This window comes from Heterocephalus glaber, unplaced genomic scaffold (assembly GCF_053883595.1).
Source record: "Heterocephalus glaber isolate CG9 unplaced genomic scaffold, H.glaber_assembly_v1.0 deba00000942, whole genome shotgun sequence".
In the NCBI taxonomy this organism is placed as follows: Eukaryota; Metazoa; Chordata; class Mammalia; order Rodentia; family Bathyergidae; genus Heterocephalus; species Heterocephalus glaber.
The window spans coordinates 1,111,897-1,129,912 of NW_028258174.1; the positions used below are offsets into that span (position 1 = coordinate 1,111,897).

Genomic DNA, 18,016 nt, shown 5'->3' on the forward strand with positions numbered 1-18,016 from the left:
ATCTATCTAAATGTGGCCAGTGAGTTTCATTGTTGTCATCTGTGCTGTTTGCAACTATGTAAAAGTTATGTTAATATACTCTCAAGGAAAATAAAAGGTGAAAAACACTGATTCCTTAGGCTTATGAGTTGCTGGTAGACTTTCTGTGTTTAAAAAGGGACATTTACGATGGGTGTGGTGGTGCATGCTTATAATCCCAGCACCTTGGAGGCTGAGGCAGGAGGGTTGCCAAAAGTTCAAAGCCAGCCTGGATTACATAGCAAAACCTTGTCTCACAGAATCAAAAATGAATGATTGAATGAATAAATGAATGAATAACATTTGCAGTATTATTAAGAAAGACACACCAGAAGAAGGAAATAGCAGGAAGGGGATGATGTTCCCACAAGAGTGAATGTTCCCTGACACTGTCACTGGGACATTAAAGGCACCAACAAGAGACAGGAAAGAGAGAACCAGGTGGTGGATACAGAACAATGAATAAGAAGGAACAATAGGAAAAAAAGAGACATACACACTGTAGCAAGAATGTCACTCACAAGGCCAGGGATGTAGCTCAGTGGCACCACACTTGCTTGGCAAGCTCAAGGTCCTGAGTTTGATCCCTGGTACCAGGAGAAAAAAAAAGTCACTCACAATATTCTGCATTCCAGTAATGTTAATTACTGATCACTTGTTTTGCCATTTTTTTCCTGGATTCCCTCTTTGATCCAAATGCTGACTATAAACTATCAGGTGAAGAGTGAGTCTTCTTTCTCTCTTTTTTTCTTTTAACTTCTGTGGAATATAAAATAGTTTTCTGGATGTGTAATGTTTAAACACAGGCTGGTCTGTTGTCATGTTCTTCACCAACCATGAAATAGACTTGTCTTAGGTACACTATGATATAAACATGTTTTAGCTTATTCTCTGAGGAATCCTACACAAGAAGAGTTGACATATGATAGTATCTTTATAAGACAAGCATTGCTCACTTAGAGTAAAGAATGATTACATTTGCCAAACTAGACTCAGAAGCTAACTTGGAGTAGGACTGAAAAAGACAAAAGAAACTGTATCTTGCAATGTAGATGTGGTCATTTTTTAAAAAAGTATATATTCAGATATTGTTAATTATGACTGTTACACCCTTGCCAATGTTTTTAATATAACCATCTTGCTATGTGTTATTATAATGTACAGTGATTTACAGATTTTTAGTATTATATTGTGTTTCTTTTTTATAACATAAATTTTTATTTTAAAAATCTAAGCCAAGTGGAGAGTTCTATTTAGAAATGAACACTTAGCACATAACTGGTCACAACACTGTTTTATTTTTAAAGTCAGTTATTTCTGAAATCTAATACCTCCTCTAAGAAATAATACAGATCTTTCACTTTGGGATGTAAAGCTTCGTGTAGGTACATACATATGTATATTTGAATTTCTAATTAGTTTTATATGACAACTAAAATCAGCTATCATTTCACATACTATAATTACACAGCAGAGGAGGCACCTTGATTCAGACTCCTAGGAAAAGTTGGCAAACTTTTAAAGGGGCAGATTTTAGGCTTGATAGTCGTACAGACACTGTTGCAACTAATGACCCCTGCCACTATAGTGCTAAGGAAGTACACTTGATAAGTAATGGTTGATTGTGGTGAATACAACTTTATTTACCTACATAGGTGGCCATGCTGTGGGCCACAGTTTTCTAACTTCACTGTGGGCAAATAGATTTGATTTTTTTTCCTTAAATTCTTTTCTTGGTACATTTTAGGTATACAGTACATTTACATTTATCATTGGGTAATTGTACCTTTACATGATATATCTAGATTCTTATTTTTCTGCCATTTCCTGTCCTTCCTTCACCCCCGCCACCCTTCCTTATTTACAAAAACTTTGTTTCCGTTTTTTCCTTTTCTCATAATTGTTCCTTTCCCTTCTTTCCTTTCCCCTTGCCCTCCCACTTCCCCTACCCTTTTGGACCTTTTCTTCCTATTTCACATTATCAATTATACATTTTAATCATTATTTACACTTTCAGTTTCTCACACCAGAGAAACTGTTCGGTATTTACACATGTGTGTCCTATTTATTTCACCTAAGAGTATGGCCTCAATACGCATCCATTTAGCTATAAACGTCTCTAGTTTCTTGTTCTTTATGGCTGGGTAGTACTCCATTTTATAAAAAATCCACATCTTCTTTATCCAGTTTCCAGTTGATGGGCACTTGAGCTGTTTCTAAGCTTGCGCTATTACAAACTGTGCTGCTATAAACATGGGTGCACATATATTGCTGTGGTATGATTCTTTTAATTCTTTTGGGAAGATACCCAGCAGGGAAATAGCTGGGTCAAATGGGACCTCTAGTCCTAGTTCTTTGAGTTATCTCCATACTGATTTCCACTGTGTTTGCACCTCTGTTTCTCTTTTTATGTGCTTTTACATTAAAAAAAGAAAGCTTTTAATTGATGTTTTAAACTAAAAAATGTGTTTTTATTTTTTTTTCTTTGTAATAAAGATTGAACACAAGGCCTTTGCACTGAGCTATCTCATCAGTGCTTTTTATATTTTTTAAGACAAGGTCTCACTAAGTTGTTTAAGCAGGACTTGAACTTGCAATCCTCCTGCTTCAGCCTCCCTCAGTACCAGGCTTCATAAATTTAAAAGATTTAAACATATGGTATTAACCCTCCATTTACATTCTTATTTCCTTCGTGTTGTTAAGGTAGGGGCAAACTCGGGTAGATTTAAAAAGAAAGAGTTCACTGTTCCTATTTACTACTTTTAACCAATTTTTTTTTGCACTTTATTAAATTCTTTTATTGGTACATTGTAGGTATACAACACAATTACATTTCTCATTGGGAATTGTACCTTTACATAATGCATCTTGGTTCTTATTTTTTCCCCATTCCTAGCCCTCCCTTCACCCCCTCCACCCTTCCCTAGTTACAGAGACTTTATTTCCATTTTTTCCATTTCTCAGCATATTTCCTTTCCCTTCTTTCCTTTCCCCTGCCCCTCCCACTACCCCTACCCCTTTGGACCTTTTCTTCCTATTTTGCATTGAATGATATTCTTTTTGTAATTTTTAGGAGATGGTTGCTGGGGACTTAATGAATTTTTCAGGAACAGTCAACAAGGCACATGTGAGGCCAGTTTCATACACCAAATCACAATCACCTTCGAAAAAGCTAAAAGCATAGTGAGTTGGTTGAAAGCATAGATTCTGGAGTTATATCTGCTGTGGTTCAAATCCAAGCCCTGCCACTCAATATTTGTGTGACTTTGAGCTAGCTGCTAAACCTTTCTGAGCTTCAGTTTACTCATCTGCCTGAGGTCATTGTGAGAATGAAGTGTGTTTGTTACTTGCAAAACACTTAGAATACCACCTACCATAAGCACTTTGTAAAGTGTTATTGTTACTAGACAAGGCAAGGAAGAAGATATTTATTTAGAAAGGTCCCTTGGCATGGAGAACTAAAGGCATAATTATGTTGGGGGCCAACATTTCTTTGTCAACAGCTGTTTTGGTGATTTTTTTTTTATTGGTCGTCTTGTAATTCCAAAGGCACAAAAATGACATTGTTCTAATGATTGTTTCTTCCTATTTGCATTTTACTAAAGATGATACTTTGTCAGTTTGGGGTACATACTTATTTTTAAGGAGGGATGTTCCACAGTAAAGTGAAGTGCAGGAAGAGAGAGTTAGAGGCAGAAGTGAATCTTGTTTGCTTTGTGCTTTCAGTAGTTAGTGAATATTCATGGAAAAGGTGTTTCCTGGGGAAAGTTGTGCGTAATTCCAGGAAATGTCAGGGTCAACTGAGGCTTCCCAAGACTAGTCCTTTCCAAGCTCTTTCATTTCAGGGAACAAATTGAGGTTAATCTTCATCTCATAATGGGTTACCTCAGGTTATCTCAAATTATGAGTTGTGATTGAAAATTACAGCTAATGTTTAAATTTTTTAAAAATTACAGTAAAAGAAACATTGCCATGAAATCCCCTTAAATATTCAAATACTCTCTGTAGCTTCAGACACATTTATCCTATCATTCTTGGCAATGTGTCTTTTATTGTAATAAGTTTTTCAAAAAAATGTAAACATTAATTGTATTTTTCAATCACCCCTTGAAAGTTTCATTTATTTAAGCTTTAAGAAACCCTAGCAAGGGGCTGGGGATTTAGTTTAGTGGTTCCTCCACCTGCCTTGCAAGTGCAAGGTCCCGAGTTCGATCCTTGGTACCAAAAAAAAAAAAAAAAAAAACCCTAGCAAGTCATTTTTTTCCTCAGTTATCTCTGGTGAGCTGAGCTGTGACCAAAGAGCCAAAAAAATGAAAGGTGGCAGTAGGTGTGTGTGTGTGTGGACAAATGGGTTCTCGTGTGGTTCCACCCTTCCTTCAGTCTTGCCCTGTGGGGGAATGACTTTCTGCCCAAGTTCTCCCAGAGTCTCTCTCTCTGTGCCTTAGGCTGAGAAGGAACCATTTTTGTGCAGTTCCTCAGAAGTGGTATGAAGATTTTCTTCCTGTCTGAAGGATCTCAACCCCTGAAAAGGACTTTTCACCTCCCAGGAAGCTACATTTGTTTGGAGGGGATGTGCCTGAGCACCATTTTCTTCCCTGTAGGGAAGGGGACAGCAAGCAGAAGCTCCTGACCTCATACAAAGGAGGAGGGCACAGCTGCTGGTCCCCTTGGCAGAGTACAGAGTGCCTCTGAGCTGGAATGCAGCTATCCACTAGATGAGACCAGCTGTGGAGGGACATTACCCTCACCACTGCCCTAATAGGCTTAGAAGATTATAAGATAATCCTTCCTCTGTTTCCTTGTTAGGTTAGTTCTGCACTGTGTAAAAGCTCCTCCATAATGAGGGTGCACAAAAATTAAACACAAAATAATGAGTGTGTATGTGTTTTTCTTTTGTGTTAAGATTAGATCTCTCATCTCTCCTTCTACACCTAAATTCCAATTATGTTTCTAATCAACTAAAGCAGTTAAATTGTGGTTTAGACTGAGACTGATGACAGGTGCAATCTAGCAACTGATGTGTGTGCTGAGTTATAAAATCTTGTGCTGAAAGTAACTGCCATGTAGGTTAATGCCTTGAGGTTTGGGTTGTGCCTCTCATGCATCAACTAAGGACAGTGTGATATTTGGCACAGCACAAATCAATGGAAAGTCAAATGTATTTTCGACCCAAATGTACCATTTTTGTAGAACACATGTGACTCTATATACCTTCTACTTTGAATATTGATTGTAGTGATACAGAGGAAATGTTTGTCCCCTCCCCCATTCATGTTGAAAATCTACCCCACAATGATGGTATTACAAAGTGGGGCCTTTGGGAAGTTATTGGAATATGAGGATGCAGTCCTCATGAATGGGATTATTGTGCTTATAGAAAAAGACCCCAGTATTTACCCACGTGTGTCCTATTTATTTCACTTAAGAGTATAGCCTCAATGTGCATCCATTTAGCTATAAATGTCTCTAGTTTCTCATTCTTTATGGCTGAGTAAGTAGTACTCCATTTTATAAAAAGCCACATCTTCTTTATCCAGTCTCCAGTTGATGGGAAATTGGGCTGCTTCTAAGCTTTAGCTATTACAAACTGTGCTGCTATAAACATGGGTCTGCATATATCGCTGTGGTATGATTCTTTTAATTCTTTTGGGAAGATACCCAGCAGGAGAATAGCTGGGTCAAATGGGACCTCTAATCCTAGCTTTTTGAGGTATCTCCATACTGATCTCCACAGTGGTTGCACCAGTCTGCACTCCCACCAGCAATGGAGAAGGGTTCCTTTCTCCCCACACCCCTGCCAGCATTTATTGATTGATTTCTTGATAGCAGCCATTCTTTCTGGAGTGAGGTGGAATCTCAGCATTGTTTTCATTTGCATCTCTCGAATGACCCTTGATGTTGAACATTTTTTCATGTGTTTATTTGCTATTTCTACTTCTTTGTCTGAGAAATGTCTGTTCATTTCAGGTGCCCATTTTTGGATTGGATCTTTAAATTTGGGAGGTCTTTTTTATTTTTAAGTTCTTTATATATTCTAGATGGTAGTCCTTTCTCTCAGGAACAGCTAGTAAAAATTTTTTCCCTCATTGTGCGTTGTTTCTTCACTCTGTTGGTGGTCTCTCTTACTTTGCAGAGCTTTTTGATAAGGTGAGAAAGTGAAATTGTAAATAAGGATCAAAATTTCTGTTATTTAAAAGCCATTCAATCAGGGGCAGAAATGTAGCTCAATGGTGCCATGCCTGCCTGGCAAGCGAAAGGTTCCATCTCTGGTACCAGAAAAAAAAATGGGGAAAAAAAAGGCACCTAGTCTGTGACATTTTGATATAGCAAGCAGAATGAATTAAGTTACATTACTTTACTTTAAACCTGTGTGCCTAAGAAAGTCATGTCTTTCCCAGCTCACTGCTAAGGAGGCCTTATTCTAATCAATATGTGCCTCTATCTAAACATGCACATGTGACAAGAGAAACCTTGCCTGGATAATAGTTGATGCTTAAAAAATGTATGAATGAATGCTTTAATATTAAGACCATATACTTTACTAAAACTATTTTCAGAATTAAACATGCATCTCCAAGGTGCTTTACATACATTTTGTGATTGCATGTTTATGCTGTTCTTATTTTCAGAAAGAAGGAAGCAGCCTAGCAATAGCTCTAACATGTTGTACAGATTTTACCATGCTCTTTATGGATCTTAGACTTACTCTTCTCACAATTTAGAAGTGCTTCTTTTATCACCTGTATATTTCTCACATCCAGGTCACCTCGTCAGGGTGGACCCCAACTCAGTACCTACACTAACACTTTGGAGGCATGGCTGAAACATAGAGAAAATTCCATTTTAACATTCTGTTACATATGTATACAGTGATATTTTTATAACCCTTTCTAACTTTGTTCAGCCTGCTGTGACGAAATACCACAGACTGGGCAGCTTATAAGTAATAGAAATTTATTTCTCACAGTTATGGAGGCTAAAAGTCTGAGATCAGAACATCAGCCTGGGTGAGTTCTGATGCGGGTCTCTTCAAGGTTGTAGACTGCTGACTTCTTATATTTTCACCTGGCAGAGAGGAGAGAGGTGAAGTAAACATCCTGTGACTCTTACAAGGGCACTAATCCTATTAATGAGGACCTTTGTGACCTAATCATATCCCAAAGGCCCCACATCCTATTACCATCACATTTCAGAACAGAGTTTCAACTGACTTGAGAGAGACAAAAACATTCGGTCTAAGCTGGGCACTGTGGTGCATGTTTGTAATTCCAGCACTCTGGAGGCTGAGGCAGGAGGATCACTATGAGTACGAGCCCAGCCTGAGCTACATAGTGAGTTCAAGGTCAGCCTGGACTACATAGCAAGACCCTGTCTCAAAAAAAAATTGATTGCATAACACCTGCTCATTATTTTGGACTGTATTGATTTAGAGAAGTTGTATAGAACATTAATAGCAAATTTCTTTCACTGTTCAAGAAATTTTAGTTAAAGCAAGAATTTTATAGTCCAAATTCCATTTCCTTGCTCCATGGTCAATCCTGTTACTTAAAATAGAATTAAAATTGTAAGCTATTCCACAGTAAAGAATTACAAAATTAAAGACATAAATGCTTTAAATTTGCTGAAAATTCTTTTCCCAAGGTCTATAAACATTTGTTTATACTTTGTTTTTATAGTTTACTATTTTTGTGCTTTTGGGGGTTTCTTTTAAATCAAATAAGCTAGGATTAGCATTGTTTAGTAGACCTGGCATTCACTCGGTTCATAAGATGCAAAGTTTCCTTTCCTTTTTTTTTTTTAAACTTACTGTATATTTTGCAGTGTTTTTTCTGTAGCATTTAAAGTTTTTATGTTTAGATATTTTTCTTCAATGAGGCACAAGTTTCTTTTTGTGGTCCTCAATCAATTTTAAGCAGTAGGAACTCAGTAGCACTATTAACTACTCTGGGCAGCCTCTCTAGCTTGGCGGGCTTGTAGTACAGCAGCAGCTTCATCAGCCTCAGAACAGAGAGACTCTGGAGACTCAAGGACATAAAGAAGTTCTGAATTATCAATCTCCACCAGCATGCCAGTGATTTTGCCCACAAGACTAGGGTGCATGGCTTGAATAAATGGAAAGAGCCCTGCACCCAACATTTGCTCTTACTCTTGGGGAGGAGGACAGATGCCAACATGGAAGCAAAGGCTCCTGACCTTGCACACGAACAGCAGCCTGTCATATGGTAACTTGTGGCTGTGCGTTGGATGTTGCTGAGGACTCCTGTAGCACATTTATGCTGTGGAACAGTGTAAATAGCAGGAATAGCTAGGGGTGGCAGCAGCTATAGGACATGGACCCATTGTCTGTGTTGATGTGACTGCAGCACACTGTGTTAACGCACCTCATGGAATCTGTGAAGGAGCTGGTCTTACAGTACCAAATAGTGGTCTAGGAGGGACTGGGAAGATAGCACAAGGCATATTTTGGAGTGATGAGGTCTGGCACCCTGAGCAGTCTAGTGAGGACTTGGTCTTGGTTGAGCAGTTTGGTGAGGAGAACGTGTGCAGAGGGACAAAAATAACCAGAACTGAAAACTACTCAAAGGCTATACAACAGGGTGGATCTTCTGTCAAGGTCAGGGAGCATGTCTGCCAGGTTGGTCTTAGCTGCATCACCAGATTATTTTATAAAATGGGAAGAAAAAAAAAAGGCTCTGGGACAGGAAATGCAAATTTTTTTATAAATTGAGGGGAGGTAAAAAGATGTTTTTAGATTCTTTTAAAATAATAAATGTGTGTTTTGAGGCCACAGCACACCTCACTCTGAGAACTAACCACAGTGGAGAAACTAATAACAGATTCTTACATAGCATCACCTTTGGTATGCCCAGTACTGTACTGAATACAAATAATAACTTGTTTAATGCTTACCACAACTCTGTGAGGTAGGTACAGTTATGATTCCTATTTTTCCAAGTGAGAGCACCAGCAAATAGAATCTATTAGAATAAGAAGAACAACAAATACCAAAAATAGATTTATTAAAACAATAATATATTCTAAAGCTTTACTTTTAACAAATTAATGCTTTTAACACAAAAATATACTGCAGTATAATTGTATAATTTATAATTTAAGTATAATTAAAACATTGGTTTATGATATACAAGGTGTGATTTTATTTGTTCCTTATCAATTGAGACAGTATTTTTAATGTCATTTAGAAATACAAGTTTGTATCTGACACCATTCCAGAATGTGAGGTCTGGACTCAATGCTCTTCTCACGACATTTATTGGAGACCTTGAGCTTTGATAAAGTTCATGGGAGCCATTTCCTGGACCTTAATTTCACCTCCCCCTTCTGTACCCTTTCTACAGCTGGCACTAAAATAGTAGTGAAAAGGACTCCAGTGTAATTTAATAGGTTTGGTCTTGGCTTTGGTCTAGGACACCACTTTTTTTTTCTTTCAAAATCAGAGTTTTAAAATTACTTTATTAGTTCTATTGGGGTGGTGTAATAAGGAATCTAGAATGATCTTACCTCATTATGGTTCGTCATTCACTTTAAAAATTGAGAGATAATTCATATACTTTAAAGTTCACCACTTAAAGTGTACAATACAGTGAGTTTTAGTATATTTACAATATTATACAATAATTACTACTGTCTAATTCCAGAACATTTTCATCACGCCCAAGAGAAACCTTGTAATTACTCCTGGTTTCTTCTTCCTCATACCTTCTGGCAACCACTAATCCTTTTTCCATGTCTATGGATTCGCCTGTTTGGCCATATGATATAACCTAATGGCCTAATATGAGTCTAATTAACTCCCAAAGACACTACCTCCAAATACCATCACATTGAAGGTTAAGGCTACAGCATATGAATTTTGAGGTGACACATTCGTCCATAACGCTGGGCCATATGGTAATTCTATGTTTAACATTTTGAGGAACTACCAACCTGTTTTGCAAAGTGACTACACCATTTTACAATCCCACCAGCAATGTAGGACTCCATTTCTCCACATCCTCATCAACATTTATTGTCTGTATGTTTTATTTTAGCCATCCTTGTTGGTGTGAAGTGATATGTCATTGTGGCTTTGATTGTATTTCTCTGATAATCAGTGATATTAAATCTCTTTTCATATGTCTGTTAGCTGTTTGCGTATCCTTTTTGGAGAAATAGCTATTCAAGTCCTTTATTCATTTTAAAAATAGGTTTTTGTATTTTAATTGTTGAATTTTAAGCATTCTATACTTGGCCTTTGTCAGACATCTGATTTTCAAATATTTTCCCCACATCTATGGGTTATCTTTTCAGTTTTGTTTTTTTTTCTTTTTGAGACAAGGTTTCACTAAGTGGTTCAAGCTGGCCTCACACACATGATGATCCTTCTGCCTCAGCCATCTGAGTGTGGGAATTACAGATGTACACCACCAGACCTAGCCTCTTTTCAGTTTTTTTATAACAATCTTGGCATCACAAACATTGTTAATTTTGATGAAATCTAATTTATTTATTCTGGTGGATTGTGCTTTACATGCTATAAGAAGCCAAATCTGTATTTTCCTGTTTTATAGTTTTAGCTCTTGTATTTAGGTCTTAGATCCACTTAGAGTTAATTTTTGCATTTGACGAAAGATAGGAGTGATCATATTTTTTTGTTAGAAATGCAGTCTTTTTTCTCAATGGCATGATGCCAAGGATGACATAATTGCAGAACCAATGTCTAGAATTTAGACATGTGATGTTTATAAGCTCCAGTCCAAGTGGTTCTGATTAGGCACAGTATGGCAAGCAGTGTGATACAGGGCAGAGGGCCAGGCTGACCCATGACCAAGTTAGCACAGAAATTACCAAGTTGTAGCCTGGAGTTACCAAGAGCGTTTTGTGTTAAAAGAAACTTGGCTGCTGCGGTGGAGGCGGAAGTTTAACTTACTGTCACTCTGACAAACTAAATTTACAAAGAGAATAATTAAAAACCTGACCAGCCATAGGATTAAGTCATGAGAGGTGAGATAAGACACACTTGGCAGATCCTTAAAAATTCCCCTATGTTTGTAATACCATATTCAGGTTTTAATAGTGACCTAGGTCTCAACTCTCTCTTTGCCTAATCTCCTTTACACCTCCTCTCTGTGACAGAGGACAAGCCAGAAGCCCAGATGACTCCTACCCATAGATTCTTCTGCATTCTCTCTTGGAGACTCTCCATTTAGAACCCCCTTGCCACTCCCAGGTCCCACCTCATGCTTCTCTATCCTACTCTGTGTCCTGCGTGGACCACATCAACCAGCTCTCTCTAGTTGGTTGTCTGGCTTCCTGTTGGAGTCAAAAAGGAACCCTGGCAAGAGATCAGAGAGAGGGAGGGAAAGGAGTCCAGGACATTATTCTCCTGAATTCCTCCCTTTGGGCAATGCAGGTTGGCTGTTTTCCTCAGCCCCTGTTAATGTCCTGTCAGCATAGCCCTCTCTGCGTCCCTGTGCTGGCAGCTGCTCCCTCCTTGCCCTTCAGGCCTGTCATTAGTCTTGGAATGGGACATTGTTCTTAGGCGTTTCCTCTGCCTGGTACACACATTTGCCCCTTTATTACACCCTTATCAGATTTTTCCATTTCTGTACTTCTTTCTTTCAGGACCTGACCATGCACCTTCACCCCCCAGTCAGGCAGTTAAATGCTGAAGAGGCCAGACTTGAAACCTTGTACTTTTGAACAAGTGACATGGTACAATTGTGTAAATATGTATTCTGTACATATTTCTAAAATATCTACTATGTATTTGAAATGATCATCATAAGCCAGCTCTATCAGGTGTTTCAGGACCTAGAGTAGAGAAGGCATAAAATCCCTGGGCTGTGCTTGGGGGCTTCCATTCTAGCAGGAGACAGAGATGCGTGTTACACTGTAGGCTAGGACAGGCCCCAGGAGAAACACAGGCTGGGCAGGAGGCTAAGGACAGGAGAGTGCTATTCTAGATAGAACATATGGTCACAAAAGATCTTTGAGGAGACTTGATGTAGATGAAGAATGACCATATGGATATCAAGAAAGGGCACCCAGAAAAAAGCAACATGTACAAAGGCCCTTGGCATGAAAGAGGAGTAGAAAGAGCCCCCTGGTATGACAGAGGAGAGGTAAAGAAACCATAGAGGCTGGAGGGAATGAAGGAGACAAAAAAGAGGAGGATTGGAGACAGAGAGTTAAGTAGAGGCCAGATCATGAAGAGGCTAAGGGTCACTGTAAAGACTTTGAGTTTCATTCTGAACATAATGGGAGCTGTTGGGGGATTTTAAGCAGGAGAGAAGGAGAACAGTTGATTTATGATTTTAAAAGGGTCGTCCTGGCTGCCATATATACAACAGACCCAAGGGGGTCAAGGGTTGAAGCAGGAAGGAGATAGTGCTAAAACAACAGCCCAGGAATTGCAGGACAATGGGTTAGGGGACTGGCAGCCATCCTGGCCACTGTCTAACTTCAGACAGAACATCAGAGTCACCAGGGAGAAAAGGACCCTAGGTAACACTTGGCCTTGCCTCTTCCTGTATGGCCTCAGACAAAGCCTCCAGCCTCAGAGAAACTGAGTGACTGATCTGTGAAGTGAATGTGACATGGTATCACTGGTGTGGAAGTGTACTGACAGAAGCCCCTAGAAGATGGCTGGATGCTCCCAAGAGACAGAAGTTAAAGTGGAAGCGAGGGCATGGAGGAGGAGTTGGAGGAGGGGGGAGAGGAGGAGGAGGAGAAGGACAACCACAACAATGACAAAGAGATTGGTAAGAGAAAGATAGGCAGAGTTTTGAGAAAAGACACAACAAGGTACCACAGAGAGGCAGAGTGGTTTATGGAGAGCAAGGTAGTGGAAGCAGGTGATAGAGAAGAGTGGTTAAGAGCATATGATTTGGAGTCCAGCAACTGTGGGTTGAGCCCTAGTTATTACCTTTTCAGATTCAATGAACTTATGTGTATAAAGTGCTTAGCAAAATGCATGGGATACAATTAATTCATGGCTCATAAATATAATCTCCTATCTGGTGTCCCCCTGTAAGACTTCCAGCCATATGAGAGTAACATTTAAATAAAAAGATGGAAACCCCCATTCCATGGGTGAGGCAAAGTCCTATCTCAATCCCTCACCTCTGGCTCTGATGCCTGTCTGAGGACCACTCCCTTTCACTTCTCCCAAGCTTCCTTGTGCCACAAGTCACCCTAAGCTAGTCTGCTTCTTGATTTCCCCAAAGCACCACTATCTCAATGCAGTTATATATGTACAGTGAACTTTTATTGAGGGCTTGGTGCAGCATGATAAACAACTGAAAATTTCATTGGTTATTGCTGTTAATAAGATTACCTCAGTTGTGCTATACAATAGCAATTTCTCTCTGACCTTTTTCTCTTTTAATTCCAGTCTCTCACAATTTCTAGAGACTATTCTTCAATTCTTCAAATTTACATTCTTCTTTTTTTTCCCCTGAAGATCTCTACTTCTACTTGGGGCCTATTTTAAAATATACAAGTGCATAAAAAAGGGCCATCTTATTTTAGATCTTTATCCCCTAAAATACATGAAATTTTGAAAGTATTTTCTTTTTACCATAGTCAGTTTCTTAGGTATGGATATATTAAGTGCAGAAGAGCCATGTACATTTATGAGTAATGTTACTTTGTGCATTCTCACCTCACCCCCTACAAAAATGGGCACAAAATTACTATTTTGTTGAAAAGATTAAAATTTCCTTCTTTGAGTAAATAAGTATCCTGAGATATCACTGGAGAAAAAAAACACTAATGTTTATTGCATGGACTAAGGACTCCCTACATAAGTTCCTGCTTCAAGGAAGCAGGGAGAAGCAGTATCAACATCAGGAAAGCTGGAAAGAGCAAGAAGTCGCCACTGTCCTCTTTTGCAGCAAGAGATCTCTTCCATCCTCTTCCATACGAAGAAAGAAAGCAGCCAGCCCTTCAACTCAGAAGGAGATTCAAACACGAGCTACCTTTGTCAATGCACAAATGTACTTGCTTCTCTTAGTTCCTTCACTGGCCACCAACTTAGTCTTGAGCGAGCCCTTTGGGAACGTTGTGTCTCAGTCTCCAGTGTTCCATTCAGGCACCTCCCTGAATAGACATTGTGTGCAATCGTCCATCTCGATGTGGCTCACAGCTCTTCCTTCACCTGGGATGCTGACCCTTCCTTCCACCAAACAAAACTACTCACATCCTACCCTGTGCCTCCAGCTTCCCAAAGTCTGACCTTACTCTTCTCCTCCTTCCCCTTCCAGAAACTCTTAGTTGGTATGACTACTGCAGATACATGCTGCCCTATTTTTGTCATTGCTCATGTGTCTATGTTATGGTCCCTGGTGGGTTAAAGTTCATTAAATGCATAAACTAATCCTTATATAAAAAATCTGATATAATGTGTACAGATTATTTGTTATTTAACAACCTACTTGTTAAATGACTCTTAGGACTTTTGACTGAGGTACGCTGTTTGGCCTTATAGCATGCTGCTTAGACCTTCAGCCTTACAACCTTTCTTTTCTTCTCTTTTTTTCTTTTCTTTTTTGGTACAGTTTTATAAATCTTGGTGTTTTTTTTTTTTTTTTTCTGGTACTGGGAATCAAACTCAGGACTTTGCACTTGCAAGGCAGGCACAGCACCACTGAGCTAAATCCCTGGCCCTCTGTACATCTTGTTTATAGAGCCTCAGTGTCTCTTTTTGTACAGTATGCCTTGTTTACACAGCACTGTAAGTTTTGCTGATTGTACTGAACAGTACAATAGTTTTATGTTCCATTATACATTACAGTACTGCATGTAAGAGTTATGCAAATAAAAGCAAAGTCATCAAGCTGGAGTTTCCTTTGACCGTTTCTTTGTAATGTACATACTATATACAGTTCCTCATTTAGTGATCAATTCTATTAACCATCTAGTCATGGGAACAGAGCTTGATTGTTAAGTGAGGAATGTCTGTACTATAGTGCCTAGTGCATGAAAAGTGGCCAAGACAATACTTACAAAATATTGAATTAGTTTTCTACCCTGCATGACAAATTATCATAATGTAGCAGCTGAAATCAATACCAAGTTATTATCTTAGTTTGTACAGATCAGGAGAGCAGACATGGCTCGGCTGAATCTTCTTTCAGGCTGTCACAGGCTATGGTCAAGGTGTCAGCTGGGGCAGCAACCCATTTGAGCCATGGGGTCCCCTTCCAGGCTCTCTTGACAAAATTTGTGCCCTGGCACCTGGTATAGCCTGCTTCGTTTAGGCCATCAAGAGGAAGCTCCTGATGCTTTATATGCTGACTTCTAGATACTCTATCACAGGGCGCACCTGATTAGGCCAGGCTTACCAAGCAGCATCTCTTTTCTGAGTAACTCCAAGTCAGCTCATTAGGGAATAATGACATCTGCAAAAATGCTTTCACATGTACTGAGTAATGTAACCCAATCGTGAGAGTGATATTCGTCTTATTCACAGGTCCTGCCCGCATTCAGAGAAGGGATCACATAAAGCAAGTACACCAAGGAGTCATCTTAAAATTCTTCCCATGATAGATATTTTCTAGTCATCGGTCTTGATAAAATGTTGATTGTGCAACAAGATCTTGTATTGCTTCCAAATAGTAGAAAAAACATCAAATTATTATTTTCAATGTAAATGTCTTCAAATAATATATGAAAGAAGATATGCTTCCCCAATTATATTTTTTGGTAGATTGAAAATGAAAACAATTACTTTAAATCATTTAAGTTTGAGAAGTTGGGTGAGTGGGTAAACCATTTGCCAGTTCCCCTTCTGTCTCTCTTAGACAGAAACTATCTTTTTCCTCAAAAAATTTTTCCTACTCTTAAAAAAAAAATCATTTAAGTTTGGTTGTAGTTTATGTGGTTTAGGGTCATTTTCAGTTCATTTTATTTAATCTGGAAACAATAAGAAAATTATTCACTGTAAGAAACAGGGTTGAATTTGTTAATAGCTGAAGAAATAGAGATGAGATGTCTGTTTTAAAAGTACATAAATTTTAGAATGTATTGAGAATTATGAGCACCAGGAATGGTAGCAATATACCTGAATTCTAGTTATTTGGGAGGTTGAGGTGAGAGAATCATTTGATCCCATGAGGTTGAGACCAGCAGTATAGCAAGAGCCTGTCTCAAGAAAAAAAAAAAAAACTGAAGAGGAGGGAGAGGAGAAGAAGAAAGGAGGAGGAAGAGGAGAAGAAGAACAACTCTGAGATGATTTTGTCTCCTATGGAGAAACTCTGATATTTCTAGCAGGGCACAAAAAGCCCACCTTAGAGGAGTCTTTGGTTTAATAAATTAGCCTACATTACAGTAGTCATTTACCATTCAGAATTCTACCCTGTTTTTTATTCCTGTATACTGTATTCCCAAAGTTGGGGTGATATAATGCCTGAATCCATAATTCACCTGGCAGACATGCAGGTGAACTCTATAAAGGTGTATGTTGTTAGGGAGCAACCATTATAACAGAACCATCTTTACACCAGGCTTGCCTGGTAAACTGAATGATTACCAGGACAGAAACCAAAGGATTAAGGACAGAAAAAAAAAATCTTATAGTTCAGTTATAAGGGAACATTTCACCAGAAAGACTAAGAAAGAATAAATGTTGAAACAGTGTAATAGATTGAGTAGATTAAAGCAGAGGCTGGCAAGTTAAAGATCATTTGGGGAGGAAATTTTAAAACCTTAAATATTGAAGTTTTACACAGGAAAGCTGTGTGGGGCCCTGTGAACATGTGCTCTCTAGTTGTTCATATGCATATTCTGTGACTTGGAGATGAAATATGTTGTGTGACTCTTTTCTCATGTGATATGGAAAGACAGGAAACAATTATAACACATGTGGCAGGAAATTCAGGCCCTGAGAATTCTGCTTTCTTTTGCACCTAGTTCTACTTCTATGTGCCAACACCCAGTCTTAGTCCAGGGCAGGAATAGAGAATCACAGAAAGAGTGAGCCTGTGTAGAAGGTCCCCAAGCTAGAACTGACCCCTGGGGAATTTGGCTGATAGGACAGGAAGCAGAAAATGTGCAGAGTTCTCCTTCCTCTCCTCACATTCTGTGAAAAGGTCTGTTGCTGGTGATGAACAGGATCAGTTTTATGTTTGTATTTTTTTTAACATGCACTAATAAAATCGCACAATAACTTGACTAAGACTGGAAAGTAAAGACTGGCATGTCCGTCTCTCATCTCCATATGGTGCATATGGTGTTAATTTAAGGAAGTCTATTATGAGAGGATTTCATTGGTTTGCTTTTTTAAAAAAAGTACAGCCTTGCTATTTTTATTTCATTCATTATGATAATCACAAAGAGTAGCCTTTTTTTCCCACACACTTTATAAACAAAATGATGAAATACCAGTCGATCGTGTCAGAGTAGTTATTACTTATGCTTATTAGTGAACTTCTCACTACAAAGGTTGGCTGGCTACGAACACAGGACCAACTCCTGATCAAAAACTAGCAGACGCTGATGGCAGCTAAAGTCAGTAAATGTTTCTTTCATTTTTTACAGGGAATAAATAGCACTTATTACCCTATAATAGATGTAATAATGCCATTTCAGATGATCACACATATTTTACCAATCAAATTGTGATCTAGTAAGTGACTGATTTAGAGTTCAGATTAAGTTGAAATGCATAGTCTTTTTTTTTTTTTGAGACAAAGGTCTCACTTTGTAGTTCAGGCTGGCTTTTGCCTCCTGAATGCTGGAAAATCAATGGTTTTGATAGTGAAACCTACATGGTTTGTGGACATTCCCACTTGGAAATGTTAACTCCCCTAATTTCAAGGTGGCCCACACCAGGCTCCTGAATGGAGCTTCCGGTGTTCTCCAGGCCTGGACTTCACATTGTGAGTTCCTTTGGGTTCATCTCTCTCTTCCAGGTCTTCCTTCCTGCAATCTTTCCTTGTATTTCCACAACTGGCAGTCATTCCAACCCCTTAGCATTTTATATCTGAACTTCTGA

General features: G+C 38.7%; 1 protein-coding gene and 1 pseudogene across 2 annotated transcripts in view; one reads left to right on the top strand and one right to left on the bottom strand.

Moving 5' to 3' along the window:
• Window positions 1-18,016, top strand: part of Crybg1 (crystallin beta-gamma domain containing 1) — a 244,754-nt gene that overhangs the window by 154,542 nt on the left and 72,196 nt on the right. The window lies entirely within an intron of this gene.
• On the bottom strand, window positions 7,531-9,558 carry LOC147828689 (polyadenylate-binding protein 1 pseudogene; annotated as a pseudogene).